This window comes from Gopherus evgoodei, chromosome 2 (genome assembly GCF_007399415.2).
Source record: "Gopherus evgoodei ecotype Sinaloan lineage chromosome 2, rGopEvg1_v1.p, whole genome shotgun sequence".
NCBI lineage: Eukaryota > Metazoa > Chordata > Testudines > Testudinidae > Gopherus > Gopherus evgoodei.
The window spans coordinates 91,060,185-91,074,859 of record NC_044323.1 but is presented as its reverse complement, the minus strand read 5'-3'; positions in this window follow the sequence as shown (position 1 = coordinate 91,074,859).

The following is a 14,675-nucleotide window of genomic DNA, read 5'->3' as shown; positions in this document are numbered from 1 at the left end:
TAAATAAATAATGTGGAAGTAGAGCAAGAACTGACAGGGATTTGAAGGGGATTTCAATGCAAACAGTCACCTCTGTGAGCAAGAGTCAGGCTAGCTCTAACCCTAATAACGCGAGATTTGTAGAAGCGAGGATTGTGTGAGGCGAATGGGAAAGAACTGTGTGAGAAGTTGTTGCGACCTTGTGTTAGAAATGGAATGTAGACTGTAGTCTAAATAGAAGTGAGAAAAATAAGATATCAAGATGACGTAAGTATAAACAAAATGCAGCTGCTGCTTATTATTGTATGTAACAAAAGGTAAAAATGCTGGCTGTAATTGTTTACCTGTAGAGATACCTGTCTAGGAGGGAGAAACCCTGTGTCCTAGTGCACTCTCTCCCTCTATGAAATTGCTTGAGATAATAAAGTATCTGACTTTGCTGCACCTAGCCAGAAAGTGAGAACTGTGTTTTCCTCCGACAATTATAAAAGGTACTTTGAACCATTCATGATTGAGCCACTAGTGCCCAATCCTTCATATCCTGTCTCTAGTGAGTAGTACCATTAAATCAATAGGACCACTTGTGTGAATAAAGGTTTGCAGGATCAGGGCTTGTGTTTGTATAGCTTTTCTGTTTCAGCTGACGCTGTTGAGGTCAATAGGACAGTCATGAAATAGCAAATAAGCTACAAACTCAAAAGCAACACAGTAAATAAGTATACAATGTCCTTCATACCCTTGTTACCACAGTCCCTGCAGGCTCCTGGCATTGGGTACCACCCATAACACTATTCTAGAAATATGCAAATTAGTTAAGACATCATATGCTTCTCAGACCCTTTTTAAAAATCTCACCATATGTTGTGTTTCCAAAAATATGAATGCAATGCTAAAAACAGTGAGATGCGATATATGTGAACAAATACTTTTAAAATATTGAAAAAATACATGAACACAAGCTTCCATTGAACAATAGCCATTAGAAAAATACAGTATCTCTTGTTTTGTAGTGTGTTTACTGTATTGTTCTGGTATACATCCATTACTTCAATTATCTAAAGAAAGAAGCTTTTATAAATTATGACCCAATGATGCAATATTTGTGAGAGGCGCACACATACACTTATTGTTTGGGGGAGGAAAATGTGTGCTTTGTGTAGTAGTGGAGAAAACATATCAGTAGAATCTAGAAAACAGTTTAACCCTTGGTCGTGTAGCCTTAGAAATAATGTTTCCTTCATTAAATGAGATGAGATATAGCCTTCATAGAACTAATTCAGTACTTTACACTATTTTGCTCCTTGTGAAGGACATATGGTTTGGGAAGTATGTTAGAATGCTTGTTTTATAGTAACAATAAATTATTTACAAAATGCAACTAATATTTTCTTACAAAGTGCCAGACACTTTATTGACTAATAATATGACAAATTCCCCACCCCAAGGGGAGTTAGAATCTAAAAAAACAACGGATATTCACACAAGGGCGTGAGAGTGTAGAAAAGTGACAAAAAGCAATGTGACTGAGGTTTGGAGAGATGGAGCACATCTCCTGTAGTTCCAGTTTTGTGTTTGTTTATTTGTTAATCAGTAAATCCCACTGAGGATGGTCAATCTTAAATAAAACCTTAAGAGGCTCTCTGGATACCCAGATGTGTAATCATTAATACTCAGTCCTGCAAGTCAATCTGCACAAACTTGAGTCCTTATCCTTGCAGTCTCACAGGCATATGGGTCTTTCCATACTGATCACTTTGCAAGATCAAGGCCTGAGAGTAGAAGCTGAGTGAATAGTTGAATTAGAGAACACTTAGATCGGTAGTAAGGGTGCACTGCATCTTGTAAAACAAAGCAAATCGAATACACATGGATAGATGGCCACTTCTTTATTGTTTAACATTTTTTGTTTAAAAAAAAACCCAGCTTCTGAACAAAAAGACTTTCTTACCTTTTTCTTTTTTCCTGTGCCAATTATAGACAGTTTTTTACCCCGTTTAAAAAGAAAAAGTTGTAGAACAAAGTATATTGATTATTTACAGTCTCTGACTCTCCCTGCTATTTGTCAGGAGGTGGCTTATCTGCATGCATTGCCTGTCCCTCCTGGCTGCTTTTATAACAGCATGCTATTAAATCAAACTAACCTATGTCATTCAGCTCCCAATGCTCTATAGCTACCATGTATCCCTTACAGCAATGAAATACAATATAAAAATAGAGAGAGCCACCACATCCTTCATACCATATGTATATATTGTTGTAGGCTTGTTCAACAGAAATCTAGGTTTATTTTAATATAATTTTGCTACTGTTGAAGTCAGTGGGAGTTTTGCATTTGGTTTCAGTGGGAGCACTATCTCTCAGTACTGTAGTCACCTTTGCTAATTATTAGCAAACATCTGCACAAGAGTTGGTTTGCATTTACTTAGAACACAGTGAATAGCTAAATACATGAATCTAGGATGCAAAAAGTAAATAATTGCACCTGAATTAAATTAGAAAAACTATAGGTACCTAACACATGGAAGAACACATTAGAAAATTAAACATTTATCAAACAGGAGATTGAAATTTACATTCAGATTAATTCTCTGTATTTGTACTGTGGATTGCAATGCTTTGACTACTATTCTGCATAAGAAAAATAACTCTTATTAGTAATATTGCTGTGATGACTGAGCACTATTTGAAGTATAAACACAACTTAAAAGGAATTAGGTATAAGGCTTTGGAATTCTTGATCTTTTTGATGATTTATCCTACCAATAAACCTGACATATTTCAAGAGCCAGTTTTCATAGCAAATACATCAGAAAAACCCAAGAGACTTTCTTAGCCTTCCAGATAAAAATTGTACATATTACCATAAACCTACAGTGTAAGACAGTTTTTGAAGAAATTACATACTCTCTATAGTGACAAGCTTCTGCATCATTTTTTTTCAACTGTGGAAGTGTAAAGTAAATTTTTTGTGTTTTGATTTCATTTTTATTTTTATAGTGCTATAAACATGAGGTTTACAAAAGAGAAAACAGTTTCACAGTTGTTTTCTCTACTTTTCTGGGTCATGAGGTTGTTATATGCTATTTAAGGGTTAATTAGCAACATGGTCTCCCCACACATGTAATGTTTATATTAAATGTTATACATCCTAGCCAACATTCCATCTTTCAGTAAAACAGTTTGTAATGTGATGCCCAGTGCTCTGTGCAAGCTATGCATGAAGCCTGTTATGTTTGGGTATACATTGACAGCATTATTAGTAGCTAACTCACTGCTTTATAAAGTGCTTTAGAATACCTTTATTGTAAAAGCTGCTAAACAAAACCAGTTATTTTTTCTACTAAAATGAGTGAATAGTTGCATGATTTTCCGTGTCATGGGTTTTCAAGCTAGTGTTGTGGTATCCTTACCATTTTGGAGACTTCAGTTATCTTAACTGATGGTGTGTGACAGGAATAAATAAATGGATATCACACTTTATTATTCAATTTAGATGCGTGTTCTACTTTCTGAAAAAATCTTTGGTTTGAGTTGTTGCACTAGCTCCTCTTGAAAAGGGAACCCTAATAAAAGAGGGGCTAGTTGTGCAGAAAGCAAATATTCATGTAAGCAATTGTTCTTTTGAAAATTTGTTTAGATTATTTTTAAGGTCTAAAAGAATTGCAGCATAGTTCTACCTGTAATACAAAATGATATTGTTTTATTTGTTGTCATATCTATTAGCTGTTCAAGAAGTTCAATATTGATAATTCCACTTTGAAAGTCGATGAGCTTCCATTTCATATCAAAGTTATTTCTGACTGTTGGTCTAGTTTACTATATTTGTCTATAATATTTAAAATGTCTGTAAATATCCCCACGGCAATAGGATCCTCTTGGCAGCAATATGCTGGTATATGAATCATAACTATGTAAGTAAATAAATGGCTTATGGGATAACTAAACACTGAAGGGAAGCTAAGACGTTTGGTAACAGCAGAAGTTGTTTACTGTGAATGAAATTCAATGAACATTGTTCCTGTTGTGTGATGGACAAAACAAACCATAGTATTAAAAAAATTCTTGTCCTGTGAGAGTTTGAAAATTGGGTGCTGCTGCTTTAGTGGACTTTCTGTGGTCGCTTTTGAGGTGGGGCATAGAATTAATAAAGAGGCTTTGTTGCTCAGTGAGAACTGTGCTGTTGCTGAGAAGAGGAGAGACAGAATTCATTCCCCAACCAACTGGTGGGTTACACCGCAACCCCAGTATGATTGGGCTGATAGAGTGGCTATGGCCTTTATAAATCTCTATGAAGGGATTTTGGACCATTAGAGCCATATGACCAAAGATCAAGTAGCCCACCATGGGCCCCCTATGTGGCAAGTAAATAGAGAAGAAGCCCTCCTATAGAATCATTATACATGAGCTCCACCTTGCTTGCCCTGTGAAGGGCCAAAGCCATGTTTGCACAATGTGGAGGGCCCTATATGTGAATGGATTTTACTTTTAGTAAGGGACTGGTTTGTATAGCAATGAAATTATATGACTGCACACATGTAGTGAAGTAAAAAATTCTGTGTCATTTGCAAGAAAACAGCATTTGATTTTTCTAGGCTATGATTGGCTAAAAACCTTTCCATATTATTCATAATTATCACAGCTATAAAGAAAGTGTCTGTTCAAGTTAATGTCTCTGGCAAACGCATTAGCTACTGATGTCTTGTTGCATAAATGCATTCTGCTGCAAAAATGACAGTTTTTAATGTAATGGAGTGTAATCTGTTGTGATGTGTAGTGTGGCCTCTTACAAAGAACATGGAGCTGAGGCTCTACACTTGAATTTTTTTCTGTATCCAAATACAATGCATTCTACAGTGAATTTGAAAACGCAGCCATTCTAAGACTTTATTGAATCACAATGTGTTAAATCATATCAAAAAACAAATTGAAACATTTGTTTTATTTAGGCATTGTACCTACTACAAGAATGGGATACAATTCCTAACCAAAGAATACATTTGTCCAGTTGGATGTTGCTCGTAGTTTATTTACAAAATGAGTCATTTTTGATAACATCTCAGCATGACAAGGTGCCCAGACTCTAGGTTACTGTGGGGAAGAATTTATTAAGTCCGCAACACCATTTCCCTACTTCCATCGGGGAGAAGCATGAACAGCTATGAGGAGCTGCAGCATTATTAGTCTGCCTACTCACCCAGGCTGCCATGCCAGGTGGGTCTCATTAGCTCACACTCAACAGAGATAAGACAGTATATATCTAAAGAGGGAAGAACAGGAAGTTTTGATAGGAAGTCAAGCTCATACTGAGATTTTTGATCCCTTTTGACAAAAGGTCAGTTCTTTGAGTTTAATCACTGAGGGTAGAATCCATTACGGTCCTAGACACCTAGGCCTGGTCTACAATGGGGGGGTGGGTGAGGAATCGATCTAAGATATGCAACTTCAGCTACAAGAATAGTGTCTGAAGTTGACTTATCTTAGATCGCCTTAGAGCTGCCGCTCCCCTGTTGACTCCGCTTCTGCCTCTCGCCCTGGTGGAGTTCCGGAGTCGACAGGGAGCACATCGGGGGATCGATGTATCGTGTCTAGATGAGACGCGATACATTGATCTCTGATAGATCCATCACTACCCACCGATCCAGCAGGTACTGTAGACATACCCCTAACTCCAGACTTAGAGAGAATGACTGTTTCCTGGTGGTTAGAGCACCTCTGTGGTAACCCCAAGCTCCAGTTTACTTACTCCAGTCACTCTTTAATTAGTTAGCCACAGTGGAACAGCTTCAACAAAAGCGGGTTGAGAAGAAACACTATGCCAGAATGTTCCGTAGCTCAGTGGTTACTACATTCCTGAGAAGTGAGAGAGACCTGTTCGAATCCCTTTTCCCCCTCTCCCAGAGGGGGAATTGAACTGGGGTCTCTCATATCCCAAGTGTGTGTTTTACTCACTGGGCTAAATGCTATAAGGGTGGAGTAGTGACATCTCTTCCTCTGGCCATTTTGTGTGTTGCCTAAATATTGTCTACACTTGAAATGCTGCAGCTGTACTACTGTAGTGCTTCAGTATAGACACTACCTATGCTGACAGGAGGAGTTCTCTCAATTCCCTGAGAGGTGATAGTTAGGCTGATGGAAGAAAGTCTTCTGTCAACCTAGTGCTGTCTACACCTGGGGTTAGGGTGACTTAACTACGTTACTGGAGGGTGGAATTTTCACATTCTGGAGCGACATAGTTACGCCAGTATAAGTTTCTAATGTAAGCCCTGGTCTGCACTACAAGTTTAGGTCGAAGTTAGCAGCGTTAGATCAATTTAACCCTGCACCCATCCACATGATGAAGCCATTTTTGTCGACTTAAAGGGCTCTTAAAATCGATTTCAGTACTCCTCCCCGATGAGGGGATTAGTGCTGAAATCGACCTTGCTGGGTCAAATTTGGGGTCATGTGGACACAATTCAACGGTATTGGCCTCTGGGAGCTTTCCCAGAGTGCTCCTTTGTGACCACTCTAGACAGCACTCTCAACTCTGATGCGCTGGCCAGGTAGACAGGAAAAGCCCCGCAAACTTTTGAATTTCATTTCCTGTTTGGCCAGCGAGGCGATCTCAGAGGTGACCATGCAGATCTCATCAGCACAGGTGACCATGCAGTCCCAGAATCACAAAAGAGCTCCAGCATGGACCGAACGGGAGATACTGGATCTGATCACTGTATGAGGAGACTGTCCGTGCTATCAGAACTCCGTTCCAAAAGACGAAACACCAGAATATTTCCTGCACTCTGATAGTGTCTGCCTCCATGCATTCTGCTGGGCTCTTTCAGTATGGGAGGACTGCATGAGCTCAGAGAACATTTCATCGCAAGCGCGTTTTTTTTGCCTTTTAATCTTCGCTCACCTCTGGGATGGAGATGATACGGGGAGCGTTGAAACATTTGCAGCTGCAGGAGGGAAAAAAAGGGAAAGTAGTATTTAAAAAGACACATTTTAGAGAAAAATGGGTAGACTCTTTCACAGTGATCCAAGCTGTTAACATTACATGGTTTCAAACAGCAGCACCCTCATTTCCCATACCAAGCACCTGTTGGGTTGGCAATTTAAAATGGGTTGTCTATTTAAAAGGAGGGACTGGAGTTTTCAGGTTAACATGCAGCACAAACCCAACTAACCACCCCCCCCCTCCATTCTCTGGGATGATCGCTTTACCCCTCTTCCCACTGCGTGGCGCACAGCGGGGATGATTTCTGTTCAGCTACAGACAAACAGCCCAGAAGAAACAGCCACCTCTGAATGTCCCCTTAATAAAATTCCCCTATTTCAACCAGGTGACCAGGGATGATATCACTCTCCTGAGGATAACACAGAGAGATAAAGAACAGATGTTGCTTGAATGCCAGCAAACACTAGGACCATATGCTGCCATGCTTTGTTATGCAATAATTCCAGGCTATATGTACTGGCCTAGCATGGTAAAGTGTCCTACCATGGAGGCTGGAATAAGGCTGCCCTCTCCAGAAACCTTTTGCAAAGGCTTTGGGAATACATGCAGGAGAGTTTCATTGAGATGTCCCTGGAGAATTTACGCTCCATCCCCATACACATTAACAGACTTTTCCAGTAGCTGTACTGGCCGCGAATGCATCCCAAGTCTTCAGGGAAAATTAATCATTAAACGCTTACCTTTAAACCATGTACAATATTTACAAAGGTACACTCACCAGAGGTCCCTTCTCCACCTTCAAGGTCCGTGAGCCCACCTTGGGTGGGTTGGGAGGGTATTAGCTCCAGGGTGATAAACAGTTCCTGGCTGTCGGGGAAAACATTTTCGCCGCTTGCATGCTGTGCGCTATCTTCAACGTCCTTCTCCTCCTCATCTTCCTTGTCCCCCAAATCTGCATCCCTGATGCTTGAGAATCCATTGACGGAGTCCACGCACAGGGCTGGGGTAGTTATAGGGGCACCACCTAGAATGGCATGCAGCTCATCATAGATGCGGGATGTCTGGGACTCTGACATGGAGCGACCGTTTGCCTCTCTGGTTCTTTGGTAGGTTTGCCTGATGTTCCAGGCAGGACTGAATCTCCATTAGACGAAACTTAAAAAAGGGAATGACCTGGAATCACTCCGATTTATGACTAGGCCCCCCCGACCGACCTCACCGAGGCCGGCCAGGAGCACCCATGTCTGCCTAGGTGCCCCGACCAACCTCACCGAGGCCAGCCAGGAGCACCTATGTCTGCCCAGGCTCCCCCACCCGACCTCACTGAGGCTGGCCAGGAGGAACCAGGAGACAGCAGCAGACGGTACAATACAGCTGCTAACCGTCTTTGTTAACTTGCAAAGGCAAGGAGTTTCTGCTTTGTAGCAACGCAGTACCACATCTGCCAGCAGCACCCAGGAGACGTATGGTGACAGTGAGCTGAGTGGGCTTCATGCTTGCTGTGGTATGTCGTCTGCACTGGTAACCCAGGAAAAAAGGCGAGAAATGATTTTTTGCTGTTGCTTTCATGGAGGGAGGGAGGAAGGGGGGCCTGACGACATATACCCAGAACCACCCGCGACAATGTTTTTGCCTCATCAGGCATTGGGAGCTCAACCCAGAATTCCAATGGGCAGCAGAGACTGCAGGAACTGTGGGATAGCTACCCACAGTGCAATGCTCTGAAAGTTGATGCTAGTCTCGGTACTGTGGACACACACCGCTGACTTAATGCGCTTAGTGGGGACACACACAATCGACCGTATCAAATCGATTTCTAAAAAATCGACTTCTATTAAATCGACCTAATTTTGTAGTGTAGACATTCCCTTAGTCATTCCTGTAAGATACTTCAGTACTTAAGTGCCTAAGCTGCCTGACTACAGGAGACAGGTTCCCATGTATTGCCAAGCAGAGACAGGCACCTCCCTTCAGCCTGGACATGGTGTCAATCTCTAAGAGAGAGGAGAGGCTTAGCACATACCCCTATTGTCTGCATCTCACACTGATTAGCTTAGGCTTTTGTGGTTCACATTTTAAGGTGCTTCTCTCTCCCCATTCATTGTATAGGGAGCCTAGCCCCCTAACTCAGGCTTTGTGGATCACAGTGTTGTTCCAGTGATTTTTCTAGGTGCCTAAAAGTTAGACACTGCAATGCTGAGCATTACAATGCCTAAATCCTTTTGTGGATCTGGGCCTGAGGAAATGAAATAAAGGATCCACCGAAAAGGGGCTAAGCTATATGGGGACTACCTTGTGTGTGCTGTGTTGGTTTGGGTTGTGAACCTCTCCTGCTGACACTCAGCATGAAAGTAATGCTTATTAAAAATCTGCATTTTTCTATGATTACTTGATTGGAAAACTTGTTACAAAATAATCTAATGTTTGTACTGAGCATGGAACAAGTAAAGTGCCAAATGAGTGCTAAGTAGTAATGATAAGATACTTATAGGTAAAGCACAGACCTAGACTGAAATAAAATTCTTAAGAAATGAATCTTTATATACATAAATTCCATTTGTTTCGTATCACTGATAGAATTACAATAGAAAAACAGATTAGGCCACAAAATGTTTTTCTCCAACAGTAATGACCAAAAATACACTTTTGATACTGAAAAAATAACAAGTTGGTCATTTTGTCTGACAAGATTTATCACTTCCTGACTTACTATCAAAAAAATCAGGGTAAACTTTGGCCAACAATAAGTATGTTTACATGAGGGAATTCCTTTCTCATTTCTCAGTAAAAGTGCAGCTATGATGGTGCTGCTAATCAATGCTTTTCCACCTCTTTCATTTCTGCTTGATGCTCTGGCTTCATCATCTCTCAGTCTCCCTGCTCTTTCATCAATTCAGTGATAGGCTCCAGTTCTACAATGAACTCCATTGCGTGCAAGAGTTTGCTTATGCAGAGCTCATTGTAGGATCAGGGCCTTAGACTGCAAGCTTTTAGACAGACTGTAAACTGTTTGGGTCAGGGACTATACAGGTCTGCTGCATCTTAGGCTGGGGTTCCGTTCCGCGGTTATCGCGTAAAGCGAAAACCACGTATAGTCATGTCATGGTATAATTCCCCACTCTGAACATTAGCGTCCAAAAGATGGGGTACTAGCATGAATTCCTCTAAGCTTAATTACCAGCTTAGAACCTGTAGCGCTGCCACTAACCAGGAATTCCAGTGCCTAGTACACTCTGGTCCCTCCAAGACCTTGCCTGGGGAACCCCAAGACCCAGACCCTCTGGATCTTACCACAAGGAAAGTAAAGCCTTTCCCCCACCATTGCCTCTCTCAGGCTTCCCCTCCCTGGGTTACCCTGGAAGATCACTGTGATTCAAACTCCTTGAATCTTAAACAGAGAGGAAAATGCACCTTCCCCCCTCCTTTCTCCCCCTCCCAGACTCTCCCTGAGAGAGAAAGTAATCCTAACACAAAGAGAAAATTAACCTTTCTCTCCCCCTTCCCTCCTTTCTCCCCATCAATTCCCTGGTGAATCCAGACCCCGTCCCCTGGGGTCTCACACCAGAATAAAAAAACAATCAGGTTCTTAAACAAGAAACTTTTAATTAAAGAGAGAAAAACAGTAAAAATTATCTTTGTAAATTTAAAATGGAATATGTACAGGGTCTTTCAGCTATAGACACTGGGAATACCCTCCCAGCCTAAGTATACAAGTACAAATTAAAATCCTTTCAGCAAAATACAAATATGAACTCCTTCCAGCCAAATACACATTTGCAAATAAAGAAAACAAACATAAGCCTAACTCGCTTTATCTACCTAGTACTCACTATTCTGAACTTATAAGAACCTGTATTGGAGAGATTGGAGAGAAACCTGGTTGCACGTCTGGTCCCTCTGAGCCCCCAGAGTGAACAACCAAACACTAACAGCACACACAAAAACTTCCCTCCCTCAAGATTTGAAAGTATCCTGTCCCCTGATTGGTCCTCTGGTCAGGTGACAGCCTGGCTCACTGATCTTGTTAATCCTTTACAGGCAAAAGAGATATCAAGTACTTCTGTTCCATTAACTCTTAACTATCAAACTATCTTAACTATCAAAACCCCAAGCCCTTTAAATCCCGCCCTCAGCTTTGGCGGCAGGGCCTGGGGGGGAGGGCATTTAAAGGGCCGGTGGAGCCCTTTAAATGCCCCCCAGTCCTGCCGCTGGAGCTATGGGCGGGATTTAAAGGGCTCCGCCAGGCTTCCCACCATGGTGGGGAGCCCGGTGGAGCCCTTTAAATGCCACCCCGGCCCAGCTGCCAAAGCTGTAGGCGGGATTTAAAGGGCTACACCAGGCTTCCCACCGCGGTGGGGAGCCCAGAGGAGCCCTTTAAATCCCATCCGCAGCTTTGGCAGATGAGCTGGGACTGGCATTTAAAGGGCCTGAAGCTCCACGGTGTCTGGAGCCTCAGGCCCTTTAGTTCACCCCAGGAACTACCAGCCACCTCTGCAGCTGGGAGCCCCCTGGGTGATTTAAAGGCCCTGGGACTCCCAGCCACAGCTGGTGCCCCACGACCTTTAAATCTTGAGGCCATGCGTCTTCTACTTGAGGCCACGCCCCCTCCCGGACTCTAGGCCTTACAGTATAAAGCTGAAATCGCGCATGTTAAATGCACGTACGTTGCGACAGACCTGTATTTAATTAGTTTGAATAGAGGCCAGCACAATGGGACCCCAATACTGATTTGGGACTTTGAGTGATACTCTAATACAAATAGTTTAAAAAGAGGAAGGTGATAGGTTGGCCTGCTCTCAGTTCCACCTGTGAGCAGGTCCAAGAGCAGCTGAGGAGATATTTTGCTACTCTAGGCTCTGCCTGGCACCCTGCCCACAGGCGCCCAATTCCATGGGTGCTCTGGGGCTGGAGCACCTATGGAAAAAAATTAGTGGGTGCTCAGCACCCACCAGCAGCTCCCCATGGCCCTGCCCTGCCCGCCTGCTCCAGCTCACCTCTGCCTCCGCCTCCTCCACGAGCACGCCGCTGTGTCTTGCTTCTTTCTCCTCCCTCCCATCACTTGTGCCACAAAACAGCTGATTTGCAGGACAGGGAGGGAGGAGGGGTAACACAGTGCGCTAGGGGAAAAGGCGGGGCCAGGGCAGGGATTTGGGGAAGAGAGTCAATAGGGGCAGGGAGGGGTGGAGTTAAGGTGGAGACTTTGGGGATGGGGTTGGAATGAGGGCGGGGCCAGGGGCGAGGATGGGGTGGAGTCAGAGCAGGGTCAAGGGGGGAAAGGGCAGGGAAAGGGGCGGGGGGCACAGGCACCCACCAGCACCAGAGAAAGTTGGTGCCTATGACCCCGCCTGCTTCTCTCCCCAGGGAATAAAGCAGAACTCAGAACATCTTCTTGAAAAATAAATGTTTCGCTTTGTACACATTAATGTTAAGTAAATAACTTTAACCCAATTAATACAAACACTTACTTTGCTGATGGTTGGTATCAATGCAAGGCAGCTGATATAGCCTTCATGTGGGAATCACTTGGTGAAATTTTATGGTATGTGTTATGCAGGAGGTCAGAGTGGATAAACATAACAGTCCCTTCTATCCTCGAAATCTGCTAAGGTCTAGACACTACAGGCCTATGCCTAGGCCCAGGTCTACACTGGTGGGTGTCGATCTAAGATACACAACTTCAGCTACGCGAATGGCGTAGCTGAAGTCGGCGTATCTTAGGTCAACTTACCTGCCATGAGGACGGCAGCGAGTCAACTGCTGCTGCTCCCCCATCAACTCTGCTTCCGCCTCTTGCGAGCTGGAGTTCCGGAATTGACGGGGAGCATGATTGGGGATCGATTTTATCATGTCTAGTGTAGACACGATAAATCAACCCCTGATAGATCAATCACTACCCGCCGATCCATCCAGTAGTGAAGACCTGCCCTAGGGCTCTTGCTTCTGCAGTCATCTGATTACATTACCAGTTCAGATTTCCTTTAAAAAAGAAAAGTTTCTAGCTCTCACAGTTGCAAAGAAAAGCCTGAAAAACGTGACTTGAGAGTAATAAGCCTGAAAAATGTGATCTGAGTATAACTAAAGCAGTGACATCTGTACAAAGCCTGAAACAATAGCTCTGAGAGAGGTGAACTGGTCCAGGCATCACCATCAGGCCAATCCAGAGAAATCTGGGGCTGCAGTACATCATGTTAGCTGGATCCCAGCCCCTCCCATTTTACTTTATTTACACAGACATTATGGATGTTTTGAGGGCCCACCTCAGCGTGGGGCCCTGGTACAATTATTCTCTCTCATCAGCCCTCAGTGGGATGTTAAAATCAAGGCTCTCTGCTCTTGGAGGGCCTGCCAGCCTCACCCCAGCAGAGTGTGTAGTAGGAGAAAAGTGTAGTGAGTTAGGTCCACCATTCCACACAGATGTACCCTGGATGCTTGGCTAAGTACTGGGAGGTCTGCTGGCTGCCACCTATGGCTTCTGAAGATGAGAAAGCGCCCCTGCTGAGGCTTCTGATGGGGAAAAAAGGGGGCCCCATGCTGTTTCCTCTGCCTCTTTGGAAAGGGATGGGTCCCCTACCACTGCATCTCAAAGTGGGGATTGGAACCATAGGGTTAGGGGCTGGGCTGTATGAGTGAAATCAACCAGGAGCCCCATGGTGTGCGCTTAGGGCCGCCGGTTGCCTTAACCTAGCCCTGCACATGTCATGTCCTCACTCTTTACTTACCTTCCATGGCTTTCCAGTGCCCATTACTCATTTCCTATTTCTCCTCTTGAGGACCTGATATCCCAGCGCCACCCCCATATCCTCTCTGGGGCTTACGAAATGAAGTGTGTGCTGTTTGAAGCAGGTCTAGACCCTTCCAAAAGTAAAGGGTCACACCCTGAACTAAGGGATGGAACCACTAGGGCCAGGATCCAGTTGGTTACGGGGGATAACAAAAGAGAAAACAGAAACAGGAATGAAGTCAAAGGGTAATAATCAGGGAACCATAAGTGGACACGGAGCACAGAACCCCAGACAGCGCCCAGCACTCCTCAAAGACATCTAGTGAGTCAGTGGATACTGCCTGAAGGAAGTCTGCCCAGAGGTGTAAGCAGACAAGGGACTAGAAATAGACCCCAGAGTCACAGAGTACCCCCCATCCAGCTTCCTACTGCTGAAGTGATGGATGGCCATCTTGGCCAGCACCAGGAGGCTGACAAGGAGGTCCATGACTTTGCAGAATCATGGATGGGGTGTGCAAAAAGCAGGAGTGCAGAGATAAGTGCTGGAATGGGGGCTGCAGTCTCTATAGATGTGAACCGGGGTCTCCCTCTTGCAGCAGAAAGGATTGGTATCGGAGGAGTTAGTGAACTGCGCCAGGTATACATCCATGCTTACAGCTCTATGGAGGAGCCGCCAACTGATATTCCCTGTGGGCCGTGGAACCAAAGCAGAGTACAGACCAGTCCAGTTGGGTTCCTTGTCCTCCGCTGGTCATAGCAGATCTCGCCACTTAACATTGAGGTGGAACACGAGGGAAAAGAAGTGGATGGTGTGAAGCAGCAGGAGTGTGTACAGATATTCTCTGGGTGTGGTTCAGAGGCAGACTGGCTGGATGTTATTCAGCCAGTTCAGATGGTATGTCGGGGGCGGGACAGGAGCCTAATGACAAGTTCCAGAGGGCCAGGAGTGAGGGTTGGACAGGGGACACCCTCCCTCCCCCACAGGATCCGCTTGTGGAAAGTGAGACAAGCAGGAGGCAAGGCTGCCCTTATCTCCTT